Source organism: Miscanthus floridulus, chromosome 18 (assembly GCF_019320115.1).
Source record: "Miscanthus floridulus cultivar M001 chromosome 18, ASM1932011v1, whole genome shotgun sequence".
Classification (NCBI taxonomy): domain Eukaryota; kingdom Viridiplantae; phylum Streptophyta; class Magnoliopsida; order Poales; family Poaceae; genus Miscanthus; species Miscanthus floridulus.
The window spans coordinates 112,622,751-112,649,465 of record NC_089597.1 but is presented as its reverse complement, the minus strand read 5'-3'; the positions used below and the strand labels follow the sequence as shown (position 1 = coordinate 112,649,465).

The window sequence follows — 26,715 nt, the reverse complement described above, 5'->3', positions numbered from 1 at the left end:
ACCACTACAATGACTCCAGCAGTATAGCCCAGTGGGCTTCAAAGTCAGGGATAGCCTCTAGCTCCGTTTGCTTCTCCCATAGTTCAGGTGTCCGAGTGGTTGTCCTCACCAGTGGTAGCCCCATAGTTCACACCATATCATATGGGCTTCTCACCGGATCAGTCATCCTCACTATTTGTGCCGGACACGTCAGTCTCTAGGAGTCTTGGAGCATCCTTCAGCGAGTTGACTGGCATGCCTACACCACCACATATGCATACCACCAGTCCTTCTACAGCAGCCCCTGTCGCCGTGACTACTCAGAGGCTCCCTTCGTCTGTCGCCTCTTCAGATCCTACGACAAACATACCAGTAGCATCATAGGCAGCACCTGCCCCAGCTCAGACCTAGACCGCTTCAGAGACACTTCTAGCCACAGAGGGTCAGTCAGTACAGAGCTCCTGGTTAGATGATGATGGCGCCCAGTTTCATCTTGCACCTCGTACTTCAGCGCTCGGCTCGTCCGCTGCAGCCTCACTGACCGACCCTTAGGTTTTGGTGTTTGTCGCCTAAGGGGGAGAGGGTTTGAGTATGTAGACTCAGGGGGAGTGACTTCTAGGGGGGGTTAGTTATCTATTATTAGCTTATTATCTATTACATTTGGAGTTTCTATGTGTGTGATACATTATGCATACTATTATATCTATGTGATAGTGATATCTATGTGATTGTGATATATGACATGTGTGCTCTCTACTTTGAATTTTTTATATGTCATATCATTTGTGTTATGCTCATTTGCCTTTACTTCCGCGTTATACTCTGATGCAAATGAGCTTTGTTACAAGTACTCATGCTTAATTCATATCCCTTGAGTACATTATGTTGGCTTGGGTCATATAAGCTTGCCTAACACTTTTGTTCTTATCGACAAAAGCTTATATGAACCAAGCCCATCAAAAACCTCACTCTTTCACATACTCAAGGTGGTATTGTCATCAATCACCAAAAAGAGGGAGATTGAAAGCATCTAGGCCCCTTTGTTGGGTTTCGGTGATTAATGACAATACAAAATTACTATGACTAACATGTGTTTTGCAGAGGCAAATAAGTTAGGTCATGGTAATAGAGATCAATTGGGCAATCAAGGTTGTCATGCCCCTACGATGGAAATCATTTCGGTTTTCAAAGGATGGACGACAAGGTTAAGGATGACTAGTTCTAAGTGTCGATTGGAGTTGGAGAGACACTTAGAGTAGTTTAGGACTTTGTTTTTCCTTTGGCCATACTATTAAGGGGGTATGGACGGGTAGCTTGACCTAGGTGAGTCTAGTGAGTTAGGTGTGGTGCACACTTGTTAAAACTAGCACTAGGTAGCTCCTCAATATGCCTAAGATCCATTGGAGCAAACTTCATTCATATATGATCGAGAGTTGGAAGTGAATGGAGGGTCAAATGCTGACCGGACGCTGGCTCTGGTGCAACCGGACGCTGGCCGTAGGGTCCGGTCAGTTCATTTGATTAGGGAAATTGTGTTCGGTGCGACCGGATGCTGGAGAGGTCAAATGACCGGACGCTGATGTCCAGCGTCTGATCAACTCCAGTAAGGTTCCAGAGAAGGGAATCTACGACCGGACGCGTCCGATCAGTGCTGACCGGACCCTAGGGGTTCAGCGTCCGGTCGAGTATAGTAAGGTTCCAGTGAGGGTTTAATGCGACCGGACACGTCCGGTCAGTGGTGATAGGACCCTGCCAGCGTCCGATCAACACTTTATCACTAGAATGCGGGTTGAACTGACCGGAGCGTTCGGTCAACATGACCGGAGCGTCCGGTCACCCCACAGAAGCTCATAACGGTTCGTTTTTTAGGCTGCCTTATAAATAGAAGCTCCACTCGTGTGTGGAGTTACTTTTGCTCATTCCAACAGCTGAGAAACACGTTTGTGAGTGCCAAGAAGAGCAAGGTCCTAGTGAGGTGATTGAGATTCGTGAATCCAAGAGAGTAGCCTCATTAGTGAATCAAGAGTAGCAAAGTGTGCATCCACCGTTCTCATTAGGCTTCGCGTGGTCAAGTGAGAGTCCATGCTTGTTACTCTTGGTGATCGCCATCACCTAGATGGCTTGGTGGTGATTGGGAGCTTGGTGATCACCCGGCAGAGCTTGTGGGTGACCCAACTCAAGTTATGAGCGGCTTTGGGTCATTCGCCGCGACGGAGTGTCGAAGAATCAACCCGTAAAGAGCACTTGATCCTTGCGCGGATCAAGGGGGAGCTACACCCTTGCGCGGGTGCTCCAACGAGGACTAGTGGGGAGCGGCAACTCTCTGATACCTCGGCAAAACATCGCTGCATTCCTCTCTCTCTATTTACTTTGAGCATTTACTTTGAGCAATTCAATACTTGTCTTTACATTCATAGAATTGCCATGCTAGAGTAAGTTTGGAACATAGGTTGCAAGTCCATTGTGCATTAGAGGAATAGAAACACTTTTCTAGGCACAAGGGGTTAATTGGGCTAACCGTAGGATTTAATTATTGCAAGAAAATTTAGAATTAGCCCAATTCACCCCCCCCTCTTGGGCATCTTGATCCTTTTAGCCGGTACAAATTCAAAGTAACTTCAAATTAAAGGGGAAAAATGCAACCAGATGATGACAATATGCTAAAAAATGATGTATTATATAGAACGTCGATTTAAGAAGTTTATATATGATCCTTGAGCACAAAAATACATGGGTGTGCCAAATCTTTTGCCGGTAGAAATTCAAAGAAACTTCAAATCAAAGGGAAAACGCAACCAGATGATGATATACACATAGTCACATAGACGAAGACAACAGACACGACAAGTCCTTCGCTGAAATCATAATTTGAGAACAGATATATAGTACTAGTAGAAGAGGTGCACCAAATCCTAGGACGAGGATTATATATTGATGAGGAACCATCGATCAATCGATATACCTCATCAATTCTTCCTTCCACGCGCAGACTTGAGGAGTTCAGTGTTAGCAGCTTGGAGGAATGGAAAGAGGAATCGGAGCAAGGGTGAGGCAGCAGAGCAAGGGGAATCGGAAGCAGACGAAGCTTTAGTTTGCAGTTTAGAATATTTGGTTACAATGTTCATGCCCTTCTCCATGGCCGAGGTCAACTCATATACGTGAACAGTACTCATGCACGCACCCATTACATACTGGCTCACTCATTCTCCCATTGAGGCCCAAACACCCGAACGCTCTTCTTCTTGGGCCGAACAGGCCTTCCACCTGCCGAGCTCGGCACAGCAGACTCCACTTGCTCATTCGGCATAGCGTGCTGGCCATCGGTCCTAACATCCCCTCTCCCTTGTGCGCCTAGATGTCCCTAGATAGCAACACGCAGAAATTGTTGTCGAAGGTAATCCAGATCCTCCCATGTTGACAGAGATGAAGGCAACTGAGACCATTTGATCAATCCTTGACACACAGGAACCGTACCTTTGAAGATGGAGCGACGTTGAAGAATCTTCTTAGGAATACTCCAACGAATGGAAGGAGGAGCCAGATTCTTCTCCACAACATGATGACCGCCTACTGCTTTCTTGAGCTGAGACACATGAAAAACAGGGTGAATAGAGGAAGAAGCAGGAAGCTCCAACCGGTAGGCGACGAACCCAATACACTCAATGATACGAAAGGGCCCGAAAAACTTGAATGCCAGCTTCTGGTTAGCATGGTCTGCCAAGGATGATCGCACATAGGGCTGTAGCTTAAGGAAAACCCACTCATCAACCTGGAACTCACGCTCGGAACGGTGTTCATTCGCCTGCTTCTTCATGTGCTGCTTAGCTCGATGAAGATGTTGTTTGACCAATTGAGTCATCAGATCACGGTCCCGAAACCATTCCAACAGATCAGAAATGGGATGATCATTAGCAGCCGACAGCCCAAACTGGCGAGGAGCAAACCCATACAGCACCTCAAATGGAGAACGGCCGAGAGCAGAATGTAGTGATGTATTATACCAGAACTCCACCACATCAAGCCAAGAACTCCAACGGCGTGGCCAAGCATGGACATAACACCTGAGAAAAGCCTCCAAGCATTGATTGGCCCTCTCTGTTTGTCCATCCGATTGCGGGTGATATGCCGAACTCATGCACAGATCAACCCCAGCCAATTTGAATAGCTCCCGCCATAAGTGACTGGTAAAGATACGATCCCTATTTGAGACAATAGCATTGGGCAACCCATGCAACTTGTAGATTTAGGATAAAACAACTTAGCTACCCCAGCAGCAGTGAAAGGATGCTTAAGGCCCAAAAAATGTGCATACTTGGAAAAGGTGTCCACAACAACTAGAAAACAATCAAAGCCATCGGACAATGGAAGACCCTCAATGAAATCCATGGAAATTACCTGCCAAGCACGATCCGGAACCGGCAAGGGTTGCAGGAGACCAAGTAATCACGAACGGTCCGGCTTGGCTTGCTGACAAGTCAGACAGGAACGAATAAAGTCTTGGACGACTGCTTTCAACCCTGTCTAGGCAAACAACTGCTTGATTCGGCGATAAGTGACTGGAATCCCAGAGTGACCCCATATAGCGCTGTCGTGGAGAGCAGCAATGATACGAGTCTAGAGCTCCTCATTATGACTGATCCAGACGCGCTGATTGTAGCGCAACAATCCATCCCGAAAAGTGAAACGGGGAACAGCCACCAGATCAATGACTAGTTTAGCCATCAGCTATTGCGCATGTGCATCTGATTCATAAGAAGCAGCCACCTCTTGCAACCATTGTGGTTGAGCCATAGAGACTGCAGAACATTGCAGTGCCGGTACTCGAGACAAAGCATCAGCAACGCGATTATCCACTCCCTTGCGATACACAATATGGTACTATAATCCAAGGAGCTTGGTAAAAACCTTTTGCTGCCAAGGCGTATGCAGTCGCTGCTCCGACAGATGAACCAAACTCTTCTAATCAGTCACAATGCGAAATTCAGCATACTGTAAGTAGCTGCGCCAATGATCCAGTGACAAAAGGAAAGCCAAGTATTCCTTCTCATATGTAGACAGACCTTGAGAGCATGGACACAGAGATTTACTGAGGAAAGCCAGTGGATGACCATCCTATGTAAGCACTGCACCAATGCCTGTCCCACTGGCATCTGTCTCCACACAGAAAGGCTTGGAAAATCCGGTAAAGCCAACACTGGAGCAGATGTCAATGCCTGCTTCAGAGCGTGAAAAGCAGCATCATGAACTATCGACCATAGAAACAAGGCTCCTTTCTTCAGAAAGTCTGTTAGAGGTCAGGAAATCACCCCAAAATGCTTCACAAAACGCCTGTAGTAGCCCGCTAACCCTAAGAAGCTGTGAAGCTCCTTAGCCGAAGATGGTGCTGGCCAATTCAAAACTGCCTGAACCTTGTCCGGGTCAGTCGCCACCCCCCACTCCGAAATAACATGTCCCAAATATTTCAACTAACGTTGGGCGAAGACACATTTGGAGCGTTTAACTTGCCACTGATCATGGCGTAAGAGTTCCAACACTTGCCGAAGGTGGACCAAATGTTCTTCAAGCGACTTGCTATAAATGAGGATATCATCAAAGAAAACCAAAACTCCCTTGCGAAGCAATGATGCCAGGGTAGTATTCATCGCCTTCTGGAATGTGGCTGGTGCCCCTGTGAGTCCAAATGCCATGACCCGAAACTCGTACTGACCCGAGTGGGTTTGAAAAGCTGTTTTTGGTTCTTCACCCGGCTGCAAGCGGATTTGGTGATAGCCGGCTGTGAGATCCAAACAAGTAAACCACGAGGCATGAGTCAGCTCATCCAACAGCTCCTCGATCACCGGTACTAGATATTTGGCCTTAGCAGTAAGCGCATTCAAGTGCCGGAAATCCACACAGAATTTGAATGACCCATCCTTCTTCTTGACAAGACCAAAGAAGAAAATGGACTGTTACTAGGTTGAATGACGCCAGCCTTGAGCATATCTGTTACTTGCCTCTCAATTTCATCCTTGACAGCAGGCGGGTAGTGATAAGGGCGAACTTGCACGGGCGAAGCCCCTGGAATAAGAGGTATAGCGTGATCAAAAGGCCGTGCCGGAGGGTAACCAGTTGGAGGAGCAAAGACGGACTCAAACTCTTGTAATAGTTCAGATACCGGTAGATGAATAGGGGTGGGTTGAGCGGTGTCTTCAACTGACAAAGTAGTCACTTGGATAACTGAACCCTCTGGTAGCGCCATCAACTTCCCTTACAAGCAAACCATAGTATGGCCATGAGGAATCAAGAGCCACTTGTGCTGCCAATCAATCTGCATGGGGCTATGACGTGCCAACCAGTCCATGCCAAGAATCATATCATATGACGTCATAGGCAAAGCCAAGAAAGCTGAACTGAACTGACACTGTTGCACTTCCCACAATAGATCAATGAAAAATTGTGGACACTCAATGGTGTTACCATTAGCAATTCGAACTCGGGTGGAACTGCCAGAGATTGGCCACTAGTCAGCTTACGAGCTAGAATAGTGCTGACAAAAGAACAAGTACTGCCAGAGTCCACCAAAATCTAAACTGGAATGCCCTGGACTGAACCCTCAAGATGGATAGACCGAACTGGAGTAGAGGCAGCAACTGACGCTAGCACTTGGACAACAAAAACTTGTGCTGAATCCTCCTCATTGGAGTAGAGCATGCAACTGAAGGGCTTCAGGGCAATTGTGGCCATGAGATCATTTCTCTCCACATCGAACACACAAGCCGCGGGCACGCCTGTAAGACCGCAGTGTGTTCAACTTGTCCTCCACGCCGCGGGGGCGACGGTCATCAGCCTGAGCCCCACCCGCAGCTGCCCGACCACCACGATCAGGAGCGGTGGCCGGCGACAGCATGGGCAGAAACTTGGTCGCCGACTTCCTCCGCCCAGGATCCACCAGTTCTTCCTGCAACAAGGCGAGAACACAGGCAGCATCCACAAAAGATGGTCGTTGCATATGCACAGCAGAACGAATATCATCCCTCAACCCATCCACAAAACACATAGCATAAAACAGGGGATCAGTAGTTTTGCCATAAGCTATGAGTTGATCTACCAAACCAATAAACCTATCTGCATACTCCTGAACATTCCCAGTTTGACGTATGTGAAACAACTGGTGAATCAACAACTCATACTGATCCCGACCAAAACGATCTAGGACCATCGGACAAAACTCCTCCCAGCTAACCTTCTTCACCGTTGGATCCAAGGACTGTAGCCAGCGAGACGCCGTGCCTGTCATCCGCATCGTGGCTACACAAATCCATTGACTGGGCTCAACATAATACATGTCGAAATAATCATCACAACGACTAAGCCACAACTTTGGATCCTCCCCATCAAAAACTGGAAAATCCATCTTCGGTAACTTGCTACTAGAATACTGAGGCCCCCAATGCGCGCGATACTCATGCGACGCACCCTCAACACCAGAAAACTTCTGATCCCCCATGTTCAAAGCTGAACTAGAGAGAGACCGATGCAGGACAAACTGATGGGTGGGCTGGGGAAGGGAGTGGATGGTTGGCTTACCCTTGACCGAGGGTTGAGCCATGGACTCGAACCCCCGGTGATGATGTGCAACGCCGTGCCCAACAAACGGGCCGATGATCGGGTGCCTGGCAGATGATGTCGCCGCGGCCACCACGGGATGGGACTTCAGGACACCAGCGGAGGTCGCCGGCTCCGAGTCGAGCACCACACGACTCACAGATTTGTGAAGGGCAGTCATCTCCTCGTGCAACTGCTCCACCACCACGTCAGACTTGCGGACCGCCCCCAACTCCTAGCGCAGCTGCGCCACCGACTCATCCACCTTGGGCTTCCATTCATCGAACACCTTAGCGGCATCCTCCAACCGGCTGAATCGATCCGCGATGGAACACTCCACAGCCCTGATCCGCTTGCCCAACGACGCCTCCACCTCCCCGATACGCCCACCGAGGGACGATTCGAGGTAGGTCTTCACGGACTTGATCTCATCCATCAGGAGCTTGGTGTTGAAATCCATGGCACCGAGATGCTTACGGAATCTGGTAAAATAATCGTGGATAATCTCGTGGGGTTCCAGGATGGGGATACGATGGATCGGCCAAGGAACGATAGGCTCTGGATACCAATTTGTCAGCAGTTTGGAGGAATGGAAAGAGGAATCGGAGCAAGGGCGAGGCAGCAGAGCAAGGGGAACCGGAAGCAGACGAAGCTTTAGTTTGCAGTTCAAAATATTTGGTTACAATGTTCATGCCCTTCTCCGTGGCCGAGGCCAACTCATATACACAAACAGTACTCACGCACGCACCCATCACATACTGGCTCACTCGTTCTCCCACTGAGCCCCAAACACCCGGACGCTCTTCTTCTTGGGCCGAACAGGCCTTCCACCAGACTCCACTTGCTCATTCGGCACAGCGTGCTGGCCATCGGTCCTGACATTCAGCCAACACCAATGGGCAGCTGGCCGCGAGATGCGCGTACCCCTCCGTCGCCAACACGGCGTCGAGCGTTTCAGGGGACCCAGTGACGAAGTCGACGCACTTGGCCTTGAGCAGCGCGCAGCCATGCTGCTCGGCCAGCGCGCATCGTGGCCGCGGTGCCGACGTCGACGTAGCCAGCGAGCTTGGCCTCGCAGATCGCCTTGAGCCTGTCGAGCCCGTACCTGTCAGCCGCCGCCAGAAGGTACTGGGCCATCGTCACCGCCGCCGCCGGCTCGTCGTCATCGAGCTCTAGTGGCGCCACGTCGGTGTAGACGAACGAAGCGAAGCATGGCCTCGAACGCCGCTGGGTCCACGTCCTGGACCTCCACGACCCGCGAGGTCCGCTCCTCCATGCCGCCGAAGAACTCGGCCATGAAGACCCGAGACCTCGCGGCGAGGACGCTCTTGTGCGCCGGAAACCGCTCGCCACCTGACGCGAGCAGGAACGTGACGTCGGCGCCCTTCTGGCTCTCCAAGAGCCCGCCCAGGTGCTTGTGCAGGTCAGAGGATGGCGTCGGCGGAGGCACCTCCTCCTCCTTGGTGGCCGGGAAGACTACCTCCGGTAGCTCTCTGAGCACGGTGATGGCGCACTCCACCGTCAAGGAATCGTTCTCGAGATAGCCCGGTGCTATCTCGTCACGCTTCTCCAGGAGCAGGGCTTTCGTCTGCTCTCAGCGATGGTGAAATACATGGGAGATACTGTCCCCTTCGGATGGTTGAAGACGCACGCTCGGATCCACTAGCCGGCCAGTGAAGTGTGCCCTGACCTCGACGGTGCGAGGTTTGCTGAGGATGATGAACCTCAGAGCTACCCAGCTCGACCTGCTGTAGTCGTAATCAGGGTAGACGCGAACCTCCCACTCGTACCCGTCGACGCTCCATGTGGATCCGATGTAATCTTTTTGGCTCATGCTCTCGGTTGCAGAGTAGCCGTCGATCTGGAGCAGCTGCACCGAGCGTGCGGCTTCGGTGATCTTTGTGTTGCAGAATAGCGGAGGAGCAAAGGGTTTGGGCAATGGTGGGAAGCAGGGGATTGAGATCATACGCTAGCTCTTCGATCACCCGGTCGCCTACCATTTATTTATACAGGGCTCAAGCTCAACCTGCGGCTCCTCCAGTGGAAAATGGAGAGGCATCCATTCCTACGAATCAACGACGCTCCGGCTTACTGAACAAACTAGTGATTGATTAGTACAAAATTACAATCAATGCATCATAAGACCATGCGTCACCACTCCCTTGTTAATTACTGCTACTCAACTTGTGCTCTCTGGCGTTCCCTATCCCCAAACGCCGCCGCGAGCACTTGAATCTGGAAAGGCCAAAGCGGAACGGTAGTAGTACCAACCGGCAGCCGCTGAACATGAGCGAGTTTTGGGCGAAACAGGAGGGGTGTGGTGTGACCTCCTACTAGAATTTTATTGAAAAGGGTAAAAGGTACAAGGCACCAAAACAAAGCTCAAGAAACATAATAAAAGGACAGAAAGAAAATAGATAAAATTACATAAAAGCTTCTAGCCATAATCTATCTGAGGGAGTGAGGGTGATACTTCGCTTTTGCTTTGTATAACTAGAGTAAATTCTTTCTTGAAAACAGCCTTGCACCTTTGGACTGAGTCAAGAATGTTGTTGAAAATGGCCAAATGGCCTTATTGCTCTAAAAAGGGTTTTGGGCCTCTTATGTAGTTGCAATTGAAGGAGCACTCTGCTCATGACATGCATGCGCATACATGCATGACAAGCACAAAATGGCAACTGATGCAATTAAGCCCCAAATGACAAGCACAAAATGGCAACTGATGCAATTAAGCCCCAAATGACAAGCACAAAACGAGATCTAATAACCACATAAAATGGCAACTGAAGATTTGAAGCAGCAAGCTAGCTAGCTGCCCATGTCATAATACATGAAAGCCACAAAAGGAGAATAACGGCTACTAGAAATTAAGCAACTTGAAACTAAAAGGGGGGAAATCAACTGCAAGCACTAGTGCATCATGATATAGCAATCATATAGGTCACACATGTTAGGGAAATCATAAAGAAGCAACTAGCAATACTAGGCTGATAGTACTAATATTAGGACACAGGGAGTGTCAACGAAAATCACCATCTTAGCTCAGATCTTCCTACCACGCGCGGCCCTCAGTAGTTCAGCGAGGACCAAGGGGCAGCTTGCCACCAGATGCGCGTAGCCATCAGTTGTTGGAACCAGGCGTTGCCCTGGGTCCTCGAGCTCAGGCCTCGACGGCGACGCGCCACCGACGAGGTGATCGCGGCGACTGAGTAACAGATGGAAAGATCGTGAGAGAGAATAATGCGCCGCCAAACATCGCAGCTTCTCCGGCCTCTATTGTTTCTTATTTATAATGATAGATGGGATCACGGAACATGTCTCCGCATATCCCCGCGCCACGCCGCACACTGTGTGCCACGCCGTTTCACCGCGACGCGCACCACGTGCTGCGGCATACGTCGTGACGCCTACCGACCGAGAACTCCAGATCGTGTCGTGCCCAAGCACGCCTCTGGCCACGCCCAATCTGCTAACTCGACTAGACTCCTATAACTTGACGACTTAACAACGAAATCCTAACCGAATGATGCAACAGTTTAGCTAACAAAACACCCCCTAAACCTGTTGCAGACGCCTAATTCATTCCTCAGCTCCAAAAACCTGACACGCCCAAGCGCCTTGGTGAACATATCGGCCAACTGATCAGCAGTTCCAATATGATCAATCTCCACCTTTCCTTCTTCAATGCACTCACGCAGGAAGTGATACCTTGTATCAATATGTTTGCTCCTGTCATGATGCACTTGATTTTTGCTCAGTGCGATCGCGGACATGTTGTCCATCAGGAGCTTAACCGGCTTCTCCTTTGTTCCCATCAAGTCGCCCACTAGTCGGCTCAACCATATCCCTTGACATGCTGCTGCAGCCCCTGCAACGTATTCGGCTTCATAGGATGACAACGCCACGATCTTCTGCTTTTGCGAAGCCCACGTGACCAAGCTCTTACCGAGAAAATAGACAACCCCAGTAGTGCTCTTCCTATCCTCTACATCACCGGCGAAATCACTGTCACTAAACCCCAGCAAAAATGGTTTTAGTTCAGAGTTTCTTGCATACTTGCAGCCAAACCTCACGGTTCCCTTCAGATACCTGAGTATGTGTTTTACTGCAGTCCAATGTTCTTTGCCTGGAGCTTCCATATATCTACTCACAACACCGACCGCGAAGGCTATGTCCGGTCTAGTGTTGACAAGATATCTCAAGCTCCCTATGATGCTTCTATATGCTGTAGGATCCACAACTTCTCCCTCATTCTTCTTGCTGAGCTTGAGCCGAGCCTCCATGGGTGTTGCACAAGGATTGCAATTTGTCATTCCCACAGACTCCAAGATCTTGGTTGTGTAACCACTTTGGCACAAAGTGATCCCATGTTCTCCTTGCTTCACTTCTATTCCCAAGTAGTAACTCAACAACCCAAGATTGCTCATACTGAATTTCTTCTTCATTTCCTGCTTAAAATTTTTAATGTCACTGACATTTGGCCCGGAAATGATTAAGTCATCGACATAAACCCCGACAAGCAAGAGAGACTCCTTGTTGCTCCTCTTGTACATAGCATGTTCGAGCTTTCTCTTCACAAAACCAAGAGCTATCAGCTCCTTGTCAAGCTTCGCATTCCAGGCCCTAGGTGCCTGCTTTAAGCCATAGAGCGCCTTTTTCAATTTCAGTACTTTTTCTCCATTACCCATGTTGAAATTCGGAGGCTGTTGAACATAAACTGTTTCAGTTAAGTCTCCATTCAAGAATGCCGACTTGACATCCATATGGTGTACTTCCCATCCACTTTGAGCTGCAAGCGCCAACAACACCCTTGCTATTTCAATTCTGGCAACCGGAGCAAATACCTCATCGAAATCTACTCCATGTCTCTGAGCATAGCCCTTTGCCACTAACCTTGCTTTATGCTTGACAATATTACCTGTTGGATCTTTTTTAACTTTGAAAACCCACTTTAACCCAATGGCCTTTTGATTTGCTGGCAGATCACTAACCATCCATGTCTTGTTGTCCTCAATTGCCTTCATTTCAGACTCCATGGCCTGTCTCCAGCAACTCTTTGACAACGCTTCCTCAACTATAGCTGGTTCCTCAGAGGCGACCAAACACAAGCCACTGTACTCAAAACCCTGAACTTCATCAGTGGAATCAAGCAAATCGGGTATCATTCTGTACCTCATTGGAATGCCTTCTGAATCAACCGAAGCTCCTGTCGGTGGTGTCGCCCATTGTATCTGCGGTGCTGACTGCAGTGTTGATCCCACAATTGACCCGGTTGGCGTGTGAGGTGGCGTACCCGGAGCACCCCCTTCTGATGGAATTGCTGCAGCAGGTGAAGACGGCACTCCCGCATCGAGATCCTGTGTTGGCTCTATTGCTGGACCGTGAACAGTGCCATCCAGCACTTCATCTGTATACACGACTGAGAACTGTGGTGCCAAGTCGTTCTAGCCTGCTGCTTTCTCCTCCCAATTCCATCTTCTTTTCTCATCAAAAATCACGTCCCTAGTCACTATCAACTTCTTGTTGACTGGATCATACACTCTATAGCCTTTGGTCCCTGATTCATAACCAAGGAACACCCCCGGTATCGATCTATTTGCCAGTTTGTTTACACTCGGCCCTATACGCTTTACAAACGCCGTACAGCCAAACGTATGGAGGTGCCGCACACTCGGTTTTCTCCTGAACCAAACCTCAAACGGAGTCCTGCCATTTAAACTCTTTGTTGGCGACCGATTCAACAAGTAGACAGCTGCTTTTACTGCTTCTCCTCAGAATTTTCCCAGCACACTCATACTCTTTAACAGACATCGAGCCATCTCCACGACAGTTTGATTGTGTCGTTCCACCACTCCATTCTGCTGTGGAGAGTATGGCGTTGTGGTATTTTGCTTGATCCCTTGTTCATTGCAGTAAGCAACAAACATACCAGAATTAAACTCACCACCCCGGTTAGTTCTGAACGCCCTCAGACGATGGCCTGATTCAACTTCAGCTCCCACTTTTATCTTCTTGAAACTGCTCAGCGCTTCATCCTTGGTTGCCAACAATTCCAGCCACATGCAGCGGCTGTGATCATCCACGATCAACAGAAAATACAATCTGCCACCTGGTGTAGGCGGTGTGATCGGTCCACATAGATCACCATGAACCAGATAAAGGCCTCCACTAGCACGGTATGCCGAAACTTGAGGGAAATGAGTGTGATGCTGCTTCCCAAGTGCACAACCGTTGCAAACTTGTTCAACTTGACTGATTGTTGGGATTCCCTCCACCATCTCTCTTACACCGAGATCATGAAGTGATCTAAAGTTGAGATGCCCATACCGTGCATGCCATAGCCAAGCCACTTCATCCATCTTGCTTAGTAGACATACAGGTGAAGTAAGATTCACTTTCATGATATACAAGCGATTTTTCCTCTCCGCTCTAATTAACACTCCACGCTTTTCTTGTCCACCCTGCTGCCGCTCAAACACTTCCAGAATACCGTGATCGATTTCAACCCGGCATCCCCCTTCTTTGAGCTGACCAAGGCTAACAATATTGCACTTAAGAGATGGAATAAAGTATACCTCTGTGAGGACTCGGTGGTCGTTGTTCTTTCCGGCGATCGTAACAGCACCGATCCCATGAATCTCCACTGTCGACCCATCACCGAACTTCACTGCGCCCCAGACCGTCTCATCCAAAGTCGCCATGGCTTCTCGGCGCCCCATCATATGGTTCATGGCGCCCATGTCTAGTACCCACGCTCCTTCGTGGTATTCCGCCGGGAATACGCGTTCCTGATTCAGGAACACACGTTGCATCACCGGCGTGCTTAGCCTCTTGATTTTGCAAACGTGCGCCACCATTAGAGCTGGTTCTGCCTAGACATTGGCATGATGAGCAGCCTCTTGTCATTCTTCTTTTTCCTTCGTTTTGCACTCTTTTGCAAAATGCCCATAGATTTTGCACTTGCGACATCTACCTTTCCGCCGTGGGGTTCCCATCGACGTGAGCTGCTTCCCACCGGAGTCACGCGCATCACCGCAACCGCGTGCCCCAGATCCGGATCGCTCCTTCACATACTGCCCGTCGCCTTTGCCTCTAGAAGACAAGGTCGAGTCCGACGAGCGTTGTTTATTCCTGGCTGCCCACTCCTCTTCTGTTAGGAGAAGTTTGCCAGTCTTCTCTGTCACCTGCTCCACCGAGGGCTCAAACCTCTCTTCTGCTGCCCGAAGATGACCCACAAGCTCCTCGATCGACAGTTTCTTTAGGACTCAGGAGGGCCAGCAGGCCGAGGAGACCGAGCAGGCACCCTAGCTATGCCACTCTGGTCGTACCAGTGCTACAGTTCCACCGAGGCCAGCTACATAGCGCAGGGGTTCACACCCACCGCCTAGACCACAGGGTCCGCCTCCAGTGGTACATCTTGACTTGAGGGCCGCCATGGCCTGACAGTTTCGGTAGCTGAGATTTGTAGAGTTTGAGGTGTGGTTTCCTCCAAGGAGGATGAGAGAGCAGCAGAGGGTTTCTATACACCGCTCTAGTAGGATTTCTATAATGCTTATCTCAACAGTGGGGCAGTGTTTAGATCTCAGAGAGTCTACAATATTGAGGCTATTGTGGCAGTAGCCGAAGAGCATATCCACCCTTACTTATCATATTTGCTGGGGCTGTCAGATCTGATTGGCCGGACTGGACTATATGTACCATCTTGGGTCGGTAGTTTTATGCTTCGCTCTACGTTGACCCACAGCATAATTTCATACACTTTGCATTCAACGGCAGAGACTATAGGGTGATGAGTTTTAGCGCCAGGGAGATACTGAGACTATAGGAGCAGCCTGTCAGATTACATGAGGTATGTTATGGATAGTAGGAGCCTCCCAGGCATCCTCATGGAGGTTTAGTGCCCCCTACTGATCTTGTGCGACATTGCTTCAAGGAGCCCGTTGGTGAGGGGTCGAGGATGAACCCTAGTGACCTTACTCCTACAGCTCAAGTGCTAGAGGCTATCATCAGGAGGACACTACTTCCCAAGTTGGGATATAGAGAGGGTCTGACTCGCCTACAACTCTGGCTCCTCAATGCCCTGATGCAGCAGACTGTGTTCGACATTTGGGACCTCCTTCTATCAGAGATGGAGGATACTATAGCTGAGGGCTTCAAGGGTCATAGGAAGCTCCCATATGCACATTGGATCACTTTCCTAATGCTTAAGGCTATGCAGGTTAGGACCCCTAAGATGGTTGTAGAGTACCAGGGTTGCCACCACTGAGTTTCTAGCTTATAACATGGCATAGAGGATCAGGCACAGCACACCACAGGCACCCACTCAGCCTAGCCATCATCTAGATGTTCTAGAGTCAGCAGCTCAGTAGGATGAGATTATCAGAGACATAGCCTCTACAGATGAGGAGCAGCTTGAGGCACATCAGGAGGTGACAGAGTCCAGTGACAGTTCGGATGATGACTATCTGCCAATTCCTCATATGCCTCCACACAGACATGATGTAGAGGCTGGTAGTTCCAGCTTAGCTCCACCTGCACCACAGACTGACCCCACTTTGATTGCCATTCTTGAGCGGATGCAGCAGGATCAGGCATGACAAGCTCAGGAGACCGCTGCCAACTTTGCATAGTTTTAGGCTCGTCAGGACGAGTTCAAGCGACAGCAGCAGATCCTTTAGCAGCAGCAGCAGATGCATCAGCAGTAGTTACTCATGCAGTAGTAGCTTATGGGATTCATGTAGCATGTAGTAACAGCACTTGGGGCCCCACAGCCATAGCTTTCGCCCTAGCTTGCTCAGCCTGCCACCACTACAATGACTCCAGCAGTATAGCCCAGTGGGCTTCAAAGTCAGGGATAGCCTCTAGCTCCGTTTGCTTCTCCCATAGTTCAGGTGTCCGAGTGGTTGTCCTCACCAGTGGTAGCCCCATAGTTCACACCATATCATATGGGCTTCTCACCGGATCAGTCATCCTCACTATTTGTGCCGGACACGTCAGTCTCTAGGAGTCTTGGAGCATCCTTCAGCGAGGTTGACTGGCATGCCTACACCACCACATATGCATACCACCAGTCCTTCTACAGCAGCCCCTGTCGCCGTGACTACTCAGAGGCTCCCTTCGTCTGTCGCCTCTTCAGATCCTACGACAAACATACCAGTAGCATCATAGGCAGCACCTGCCCCAGCTCAGACCTAGACCGCTTCAGAGACACTTCTAGCCACAGAGGGTCAGTCAGTACAGAGCTCCTGGTTAGATGATGATGGCGCCCAGTTTCATCTTGCACCTCGTACTTCAGCGCTCGGCTCGTCCGCTGCAGCCTCACTGACCGACCCTTAGGTTTTGGTGTTTGTCGCCTAAGGGGGAGAGGGTTTGAGTATGTAGACTCAGGGGGGAGTGACTTCTAGGGGGGTTAGTTATCTATTATTAGCTTATTATCTATTACATTTGGAGTTTCTATGTGTGTGATACATTATGCATACTATTATATCTATGTGATAGTGATATCTATGTGATTGTGATATATGACATGTGTGCTCTCTACTTTGAATTTTTTATATGTCATATCATTTGTGTTATGCTCATTTGCCTTTACTTCCGCGTTATACTCTGATGCAAATGAGCTTTGTTACAAGTACTCATGCTTAATTCATATCCCTTGAGTACATTATGTTGGCTTGGGTCATATAAGCTTGCCTAACACTTTTGTTCTTATCGACAAAAGCTTATATGAACCAAGCCCATCAAAAACCTCACTCTTTCACATACTCAAGGTGGTATTGTCATCAATCACCAAAAAGAGGGAGATTGAAAGCATCTAGGCCCCTTTGTTGGGTTTCGGTGATTAATGACAATACAAAATTACTATGACTAACATGTGTTTTGCAGAGGCAAATAAGTTAGGTCATGGTAATAGAGATCAATTGGGCAATCAAGGTTGTCATGCCCCTACGATGGAAATCATTTCGGTTTTCAAAGGATGGACGACAAGGTTAAGGATGACTAGTTCTAAGTGTCGATTGGAGTTGGAGAGACACTTAGAGTAGTTTAGGACTTTGTTTTTCCTTTGGCCATACTATTAAGGGGGTATGGACGGGTAGCTTGACCTAGGTGAGTCTAGTGAGTTAGGTGTGGTGCACACTTGTTAAAACTAGCACTAGGTAGCTCCTCAATATGCCTAAGATCCATTGGAGCAAACTTCATTCATATATGATCGAGAGTTGGAAGTGAATGGAGGGTCAAATGCTGACCGGACGCTGGCTCTGGTGCAACCGGACGCTGGCCGTAGGGTCCGGTCAGTTCATTTGATTAGGGAAATTGTGTTCGGTGCGACCGGATGCTGGAGAGGTCAAATGACCGGACGCTGATGTCCAGCGTCTGATCAACTCCAGTAAGGTTCCAGAGAAGGGAATCTACGACCGGACGCGTCCGATCAGTGCTGACCGGACCCTAGGGGTTCAGCGTCCGGTCGAGTATAGTAAGGTTCCAGTGAGGGTTTAATGCGACCGGACACGTCCGGTCAGTGGTGATAGGACCCTGCCAGCGTCCGATCAACACTTTATCACTAGAATGCGGGTTGAACTGACCGGAGCGTTCGGTCAACATGACCGGAGCGTCCGGTCACCCCACAGAAGCTCATAACGGTTCGTTTTTTAGGCTGCCTTATAAATAGAAGCTCCACTCGTGTGTGGAGTTACTTTTGCTCATTCCAACAGCTGAGAAACACGTTTGTGAGTGCCAAGAAGAGCAAGGTCCTAGTGAGGTGATTGAGATTCGTGAATCCAAGAGAGTAGCCTCATTAGTGAATCAAGAGTAGCAAAGTGTGCATCCACCGTTCTCATTAGGCTTCGCGTGGTCAAGTGAGAGTCCATGCTTGTTACTCTTGGTGATCGCCATCACCTAGATGGCTTGGTGGTGATTGGGAGCTTGGTGATCACCCGGCAGAGCTTGTGGGTGACCCAACTCAAGTTATGAGCGGCTTTGGGTCATTCGCCGCGACGGAGTGTCGAAGAATCAACCCGTAAAGAGCACTTGATCCTTGCGCGGATCAAGGGGGAGCTACACCCTTGCGCGGGTGCTCCAACGAGGACTAGTGGGGAGCGGCAACTCTCTGATACCTCGGCAAAACATCGCTGCATTCCTCTCTCTCTATTTACTTTGAGCATTTACTTTGAGCAATTCAATACTTGTCTTTACATTCATAGAATTGCCATGCTAGAGTAAGTTTGGAACATAGGTTGCAAGTCCATTGTGCATTAGAGGAATAGAAACACTTTTCTAGGCACAAGGGGTTAATTGGGCTAACCGTAGGATTTAATTATTGCAAGAAAATTTAGAATTAGCCCAATTCACCCCCCCCTCTTGGGCATCTTGATCCTTTTAGCCGGTACAAATTCAAAGTAACTTCAAATTAAAGGGGAAAAATGCAACCAGATGATGACAATATGCTAAAAAATGATGTATTATATAGAACGTCGATTTAAGAAGTTTATATATGATCCTTGAGCACAAAAATACATGGGGTGTGCCAATCTTTTGCCGGTAGAAATTCAAAGAAACTTCAAATCAAAGGGAAAACGCAACCAGATGATGATATACACATAGTCACATAGACGAAGACAACAGACACGACAAGTCCTTCGCTGAAATCATAATTTGAGAACAGATATATAGTACTAGTAGAAGAGGTGCACCAAATCCTAGGACGAGGATTATATATTGATGAGGAACCATCGATCAATCGATATACCTCATCAATTCTTCCTTCCACGCGCAGACTTGAGGAGTTCAGTGTTAGCAGCTTGGAGGAATGGAAAGAGGAATCGGAGCAAGGGTGAGGCAGCAGAGCAAGGGGAATCGGAAGCAGACGAAGCTTTAGTTTGCAGTTTAGAATATTTGGTTACAATGTTCATGCCCTTCTCCATGGCCGAGGTCAACTCATATACGTGAACAGTACTCATGCACGCACCCATTACATACTGGCTCACTCATTCTCCCATTGAGGCCCAAACACCCGAACGCTCTTCTTCTTGGGCCGAACAGGCCTTCCACCTGCCGAGCTCGGCACAGCAGACTCCACTTGCTCATTCGGCATAGCGTGCTGGCCATCGGTCCTAACATCCCCTCTCCCTTGTGCGCCTAGATGTCCCTAGATAGCAACACGCAGAAATTGTTGTCGAAGGTAATCCAGATCCTCCCATGTTGACAGAGATGAAGGCAACTGAGACCATTTGATCAATCCTTGACACACAGGAACCGTACCTTTGAAGATGGAGCGACGTTGAAGAATCTTCTTAGGAATACTCCAACGAATGGAAGGAGGAGCCAGATTCTTCTCCACAACATGATGACCGCCTACTGCTTTCTTGAGCTGAGACACATGAAAAACAGGGTGAATAGAGGAAGAAGCAGGAAGCTCCAACCGGTAGGCGACGAACCCAATACACTCAATGATACGAAAGGGCCCCGAAAAAACTTGAATGCCAGCTTCTGGTTAGCATGGTCTGCCAAGGATGATCGCACATAGGGCTGTAGCTTAAGGAAAACCCACTCATCAACCTGGAACTCACGCTCGGAACGGTGTTCATTCGCCTGCTTCTTCATGTGCTGCTTAGCTCGATGAAGATGTTGTTTGACCAATTGAGTCATCAGATCACGGTCCCGAAACCATTCCAACAGATCAGAAATGGGATGATCATTAGCAGCCGACAGCCCAAACTGGCGAGGAGCAAACCCATACAGCACCTCAAATGGAGAACGGCCGAGAGCAGAATGTAGTGATGTATTATACCAGAACTCCACCACATCAAGCCAAGAACTCCAACGGCGTGGCCAAGCATGGACATAACACCTGAGAAAAGCCTCCAAGCATTGATTGGCCCTCTCTGTTTGTCCATCCGATTGCGGGTGATATGCCGAACTCATGCACAGATCAACCCCAGCCAATTTGAATAGCTCCCGCCATAAGTGACTGGTAAAGATACGATCCCTATTTGAGACAATAGCATTGGGCAACCCATGCAACTTGTAGATTTAGGATAAAACAACTTAGCTACCCCAGCAGCAGTGAAAGGATGCTTAAGGCCCAAAAAATGTGCATACTTGGAAAAGGTGTCCACAACAACTAGAAAACAATCAAAGCCATCGGACAATGGAAGACCCTCAATGAAATCCATGGAAATTACCTGCCAAGCACGATCCGGAACCGGCAAGGGTTGCAGGAGACCAAGTAATCACGAACGGTCCGGCTTGGCTTGCTGACAAGTCAGACAGGAACGAATAAAGTCTTGGACGACTGCTTTCAACCCTGTCTAGGCAAACAACTGCTTGATTCGGCGATAAGTGACTGGAATCCCAGAGTGACCCCATATAGCGCTGTCGTGGAGAGCAGCAATGATACGAGTCTAGAGCTCCTCATTATGACTGATCCAGACGCGCTGATTGTAGCGCAACAATCCATCCCGAAAAGTGAAACGGGGAACAGCCACCAGATCAATGACTAGTTTAGCCATCAGCTATTGCGCATGTGCATCTGATTCATAAGAAGCAGCCACCTCTTGCAACCATTGTGGTTGAGCCATAGAGACTGCAGAACATTGCAGTGCCGGTACTCGAGACAAAGCATCAGCAACGCGATTATCCACTCCCTTGCGATACACAATATGGTACTATAATCCAAGGAGCTTGGTAAAAACCTTTTGCTGCCAAGGCGTATGCAGTCGCTGCTCCGACAGATGAACCAAACTCTTCTAATCAGTCACAATGCGAAATTCAGCATACTGTAAGTAGCTGCGCCAATGATCCAGTGACAAAAGGAAAGCCAAGTATTCCTTCTCATATGTAGACAGACCTTGAGAGCATGGACACAGAGATTTACTGAGGAAAGCCAGTGGATGACCATCCTATGTAAGCACTGCACCAATGCCTGTCCCACTGGCATCTGTCTCCACACAGAAAGGCTTGGAAAATCCGGTAAAGCCAACACTGGAGCAGATGTCAATGCCTGCTTCAGAGCGTGAAAAGCAGCATCATGAACTATCGACCATAGAAACAAGGCTCCTTTCTTCAGAAAGTCTGTTAGAGGTCAGGAAATCACCCCAAAATGCTTCACAAAACGCCTGTAGTAGCCCGCTAACCCTAAGAAGCTGTGAAGCTCCTTAGCCGAAGATGGTGCTGGCCAATTCAAAACTGCCTGAACCTTGTCCGGGTCAGTCGCCACCCCCCACTCCGAAATAACATGTCCCAAATATTTCAACTAACGTTGGGCGAAGACACATTTGGAGCGTTTAACTTGCCACTGATCATGGCGTAAGAGTTCCAACACTTGCCGAAGGTGGACCAAATGTTCTTCAAGCGACTTGCTATAAATGAGGATATCATCAAAGAAAACCAAAACTCCCTTGCGAAGCAATGATGCCAGGGTAGTATTCATCGCCTTCTGGAATGTGGCTGGTGCCCCTGTGAGTCCAAATGCCATGACCCGAAACTCGTACTGACCCGAGTGGGTTTGAAAAGCTGTTTTTGGTTCTTCACCCGGCTGCAAGCGGATTTGGTGATAGCCGGCTGTGAGATCCAAACAAGTAAACCACGAGGCATGAGTCAGCTCATCCAACAGCTCCTCGATCACCGGTACTAGATATTTGGCCTTAGCAGTAAGCGCATTCAAGTGCCGGAAATCCACACAGAATTTGAATGACCCATCCTTCTTCTTGACAAGACCAAAGAAGAAAATGGACTGTTACTAGGTTGAATGACGCCAGCCTTGAGCATATCTGTTACTTGCCTCTCAATTTCATCCTTGACAGCAGGCGGGTAGTGATAAGGGCGAACTTGCACGGGCGAAGCCCCTGGAATAAGAGGTATAGCGTGATCAAAAGGCCGTGCCGGAGGGTAACCAGTTGGAGGAGCAAAGACGGACTCAAACTCTTGTAATAGTTCAGATACCGGTAGATGAATAGGGGTGGGTTGAGCGGTGTCTTCAACTGACAAAGTAGTCACTTGGATAACTGAACCCTCTGGTAGCGCCATCAACTTCCCTTACAAGCAAACCATAGTATGGCCATGAGGAATCAAGAGCCACTTGTGCTGCCAATCAATCTGCATGGGGCTATGACGTGCCAACCAGTCCATGCCAAGAATCATATCATATGACGTCATAGGCAAAGCCAAGAAAGCTGAACTGAACTGACACTGTTGCACTTCCCACAATAGATCAATGAAAAATTGTGGACACTCAATGGTGTTACCATTAGCAATTCGAACTCGGGTGGAACTGCCAGAGATTGGCCACTAGTCAGCTTACGAGCTAGAATAGTGCTGACAAAAGAACAAGTACTGCCAGAGTCCACCAAAATCTAAACTGGAATGCCCTGGACTGAACCCTCAAGATGGATAGACCGAACTGGAGTAGAGGCAGCAACTGACGCTAGCACTTGGACAACAAAAACTTGTGCTGAATCCTCCTCATTGGAGTAGAGCATGCAACTGAAGGGCTTCAGGGCAATTGTGGCCATGAGATCATTTCTCTCCACATCGAACACACAAGCCGCGGGCACGCCTGTAAGACCGCAGTGTGTTCAACTTGTCCTCCACGCCGCGGGGGGCGACGGTCATCAGCCTGAGCCCCACCCGCAGCTGCCCGACCACCACGATCAGGAGCGGTGGCCGGCGACAGCATGGGCAGAAACTTGGTCGCCGACTTCCTCCGCCCAGGATCCACCAGTTCTTCCTGCAACAAGGCGAGAACACAGGCAGCATCCACAAAAGATGGTCGTTGCATATGCACAGCAGAACGAATATCATCCCTCAACCCATCCACAAAACACATAGCATAAAACAGGGGATCAGTAGTTTTGCCATAAGCTATGAGTTGATCTACCAAACCAATAAACCTATCTGCATACTCCTGAACATTCCCAGTTTGACGTATGTGAAACAACTGGTGAATCAACAACTCATACTGATCCCGACCAAAACGATCTAGGACCATCGGACAAAACTCCTCCCAGCTAACCTTCTTCACCGTTGGATCCAAGGACTGTAGCCAGCGAGACGCCGTGCCTGTCATCCGCATCGTGGCTACACAAATCCATTGACTGGGCTCAACATAATACATGTCGAAATAATCATCACAACGACTAAGCCACAACTTTGGATCCTCCCCATCAAAAACTGGAAAATCCATCTTCGGTAACTTGCTACTAGAATACTGAGGCCCCCAATGCGCGCGATACTCATGCGACGCACCCTCAACACCAGAAAACTTCTGATCCCCCATGTTCAAAGCTGAACTAGAGAGAGACCGATGCAGGACAAACTGATGGGTGGGCTGGGGAAGGGAGTGGATGGTTGGCTTACCCTTGACCGAGGGTTGAGCCATGGACTCGAACCCCCGGTGATGATGTGCAACGCCGTGCCCAACAAACGGGCCGATGATCGGGTGCCTGGCAGATGATGTCGCCGCGGCCACCACGGGATGGGACTTCAGGACACCAGCGGAGGTCGCCGGCTCCGAGTCGAGCACCACACGACTCACAGATTTGTGAAGGGCAGTCATCTCCTCGTGCAACTGCTCCACCACCACGTCAGACTTGCGGACCGCCCCCAACTCCTAGCGCAGCTGCGCCACCGACTCATCCACCTTGGGCTTCCATTCATCGAACACCTTAGCGGCATCCTCCAACCGGCTGAATCGATCCGCGATGGAACACTCCACAGCCCTGATCCGCTTGCCCAACGACGCCTCCACCTCCCCGATACGCCCACCGAGGGACGATTCGAGGTAGGTCTTCACGGACTTGATCTCATCCATCAGGAGCTTGGTGTTGAAATCCATGGCACCGAGATGCTTACGGAATCTGGTAAAATAATCGTGGATAATCTCGTGGGGTTCCAGGATGGGGATACGATGGATCGGCCAAGGAACGATAGGCTCTGGATACCAATTTGTCAGCAGTTTGGAGGAATGGAAAGAGGAATCGGAGCAAGGGCGAGGCAGCAGAGCAAGGGGAACCGGAAGCAGACGAAGCTTTAGTTTGCAGTTCAAAATATTTGGTTACAATGTTCATGCCCTTCTCCGTGGCCGAGGCCAACTCATATACACAAACAGTACTCACGCACGCACCCATCACATACTGGCTCACTCGTTCTCCCACTGAGCCCCAAACACCCGGACGCTCTTCTTCTTGGGCCGAACAGGCCTTCCACCAGACTCCACTTGCTCATTCGGCACAGCGTGCTGGCCATCGGTCCTGACATTCAGCCAACACCAATGGGCAGCTGGCCGCGAGATGCGCGTACCCCTCCGTCGCCAACACGGCGTCGAGCGTTTCAGGGGACCCAGTGACGAAGTCGACGCACTTGGCCTTGAGCAGCGCGCAGCCATGCTGCTCGGCCAGCGCGCATCGTGGCCGCGGTGCCGACGTCGACGTAGCCAGCGAGCTTGGCCTCGCAGATCGCCTTGAGCCTGTCGAGCCCGTACCTGTCAGCCGCCGCCAGAAGGTACTGGGCCATCGTCACCGCCGCCGCCGGCTCGTCGTCATCGAGCTCTAGTGGCGCCACGTCGGTGTAGACGAACGAAGCGAAGCATGGCCTCGAACGCCGCTGGGTCCACGTCCTGGACCTCCACGACCCGCGAGGTCCGCTCCTCCATGCCGCCGAAGAACTCGGCCATGAAGACCCGAGACCTCGCGGCGAGGACGCTCTTGTGCGCCGGAAACCGCTCGCCACCTGACGCGAGCAGGAACGTGACGTCGGCGCCCTTCTGGCTCTCCAAGAGCCCGCCCAGGTGCTTGTGCAGGTCAGAGGATGGCGTCGGCGGAGGCACCTCCTCCTCCTTGGTGGCCGGGAAGACTACCTCCGGTAGCTCTCTGAGCACGGTGATGGCGCACTCCACCGTCAAGGAATCGTTCTCGAGATAGCCCGGTGCTATCTCGTCACGCTTCTCCAGGAGCAGGGCTTTCGTCTGCTCTCAGCGATGGTGAAATACATGGGAGATACTGTCCCCTTCGGATGGTTGAAGACGCACGCTCGGATCCACTAGCCGGCCAGTGAAGTGTGCCCTGACCTCGACGGTGCGAGGTTTGCTGAGGATGATGAACCTCAGAGCTACCCAGCTCGACCTGCTGTAGTCGTAATCAGGGTAGACGCGAACCTCCCACTCGTACCCGTCGACGCTCCATGTGGATCCGATGTAATCTTTTTGGCTCATGCTCTCGGTTGCAGAGTAGCCGTCGATCTGGAGCAGCTGCACCGAGCGTGCGGCTTCGGTGATCTTTGTGTTGCAGAATAGCGGAGGAGCAAAGGGTTTGGGCAATGGTGGGAAGCAGGGGATTGAGATCATACGCTAGCTCTTCGATCACCCGGTCGCCTACCATTTATTTATACAGGGCTCAAGCTCAACCTGCGGCTCCTCCAGTGGAAAATGGAGAGGCATCCATTCCTACGAATCAACGACGCTCCGGCTTACTGAACAAACTAGTGATTGATTAGTACAAAATTACAATCAATGCATCATAAGACCATGCGTCACCACTCCCTTGTTAATTACTGCTACTCAACTTGTGCTCTCTGGCGTTCCCTATCCCCAAACGCCGCCGCGAGCACTTGAATCTGGAAAGGCCAAAGCGGAACGGTAGTAGTACCAACCGGCAGCCGCTGAACATGAGCGAGTTTTGGGCGAAACAGGAGGGGTGTGGTGTGACCTCCTACTAGAATTTTATTGAAAAGGGTAAAAGGTACAAGGCACCAAAACAAAGCTCAAGAAACATAATAAAAGGACAGAAAGAAAATAGATAAAATTACATAAAAGCTTCTAGCCATAATCTATCTGAGGGAGTGAGGGTGATACTTCGCTTTTGCTTTGTATAACTAGAGTAAATTCTTTCTTGAAAACAGCCTTGCACCTTTGGACTGAGTCAAGAATGTTGTTGAAAATGGCCAAATGGCCTTATTGCTCTAAAAAGGGTTTTGGGCCTCTTATGTAGTTGCAATTGAAGGAGCACTCTGCTCATGACATGCATGCGCATACATGCATGACAAGCACAAAATGGCAACTGATGCAATTAAGCCCCAAATGACAAGCACAAAATGGCAACTGATGCAATTAAGCCCCAAATGACAAGCACAAAACGAGATCTAATAACCACATAAAATGGC

At 49.6% G+C, this 26,715-nt stretch overlaps 2 pseudogenes; both read right to left on the bottom strand.

The window, feature by feature from the left end:
• Positions 1-7,798: 7,798 nt before the first annotated feature.
• LOC136524404 (BTB/POZ and MATH domain-containing protein 1-like) lies at positions 7,799-9,529 on the bottom strand (annotated as a pseudogene).
• A 1,076-nt stretch (positions 9,530-10,605) lies between these two features.
• On the bottom strand, positions 10,606-25,900 carry LOC136524403 (BTB/POZ and MATH domain-containing protein 1-like; annotated as a pseudogene).
• Positions 25,901-26,715: the final 815 nt, after the last annotated feature.